Source organism: Mesitornis unicolor, unplaced genomic scaffold (genome assembly GCF_000695765.1).
Source record: "Mesitornis unicolor isolate BGI_N332 unplaced genomic scaffold, ASM69576v1 scaffold43328, whole genome shotgun sequence".
Classification (NCBI taxonomy): domain Eukaryota; kingdom Metazoa; phylum Chordata; class Aves; order Mesitornithiformes; family Mesitornithidae; genus Mesitornis; species Mesitornis unicolor.
Window position 1 is genome coordinate 10158 of NW_010200581.1, and position 1425 is coordinate 11582.

Below are 1425 nucleotides of genomic sequence, written 5' to 3' on the forward strand. Positions count from 1 at the left end.
GGGACAGCCGGAGGAGAGCGGAAAGGCCAGGACAAAAAGGAGGGGACCAATGTGTCCCTGTGTCGGGCACAACAAAGGCTTCTAGCCCCTATTTGAAACTCAAAGGGAGTCTCCGGAAGAGTCCGCAGAGACGGTGCCGATGCGCCCTTACATATGTAACCCCCTCCGGGCTCCCCCCACCCCATTCCCTTTGCTCATCTCTCTGCCAAGCCTAGTTTCACTAACAACCACCGCCGCACACAGATAATCTCTGCCCCCCCGCCCAGCTCCCCCTCCGAGGTTCTCACGCTCCCTTTTGTCTCAAGAGCCCGGAGCCCACCGCTGTGAAGCAGGAGCCGGCTGGAAAGGCCACGCCAGGACACCCGCGGCTGGGGGTCCCCCGGCCGGGAACAGATGCTCCCATGAGGCGGTGAGGGACACCCGTGTCCTCCCCACACCCCGAGAAGCAGATAAAGAGCAGGTACTGGCACTTGAATACCCACACAGGTACCTATGGATCCACCAACGCCTGCTACTTCTCACAGGACATCGGCACAAGCTATGCAAAGTCTCTGCAGATCTGCGTCCCTGTTGATACTCAGCCCTATTGCCATAGTCGGACTTTAGCACAAAAATTAGGTCTACACACACTCCTTTGTTTTATATAAATGATACACAGCGACGTGGCTATTTATAATCCCATATATTCCTCTACCTCGGTGTGTGTCTGTCCATGGGTTCCTGGTATTGCATTTTTCATGAGCAGGAAAATTAGCCAAGTCCCCCTGTACGCTCACACACAAAGCCATGTCTTAATGGAGATTTATTCTTTTAATATCCCAAAGGAAGGGGAAATTCCCAGTTAGAGAAACGTAACCTTGTAAATTATTAATGGCAATTGCTGCATTGGAACTGTTGTCCCTCTGTGGGAGGAGAGGACAAGGAAGGGACGCCCAGGGTCCCTGTCCTGTGGCTCCGGTCCCAGAGCAGACTCGAGGAGCACACCCGGCACTCCAGGGCCATCTGTTCCTTACCCCTTGGTGTGAAATATTTCTCCTCTCCTTAAAGCATTTGCTCTCACAATGTGAGGCCCTTTTGATCTCAGAAGAGGACATTCTATTAAATAATAATAATAATAGTACCCTGAAGACCTCCTTACTTTCAACTCCACTTTGCTGGCTGCTATTAACTCTGCTCCTGGCATTGCGCTGGAGGTGTGAAGCATTTCTGGGGGTCTCTGTCTGGGGACAAAACTTCCCCCTCAGTGACTGTCTTGTGGCCTGACTGGGCTATTGCCAGCCTCTAAAAGCCTTTGATGCCTTGAAGTGTAGGAGAAGAGAGGAGGAAGCCTTCTGGGTTTCTTCAAAGTCTTTTCACACGGAAAAATCAGTCAGGAGCCACCATTTCCCAAGCTCTCTGCAAAACCAGGACACAGAGTAAACCTGT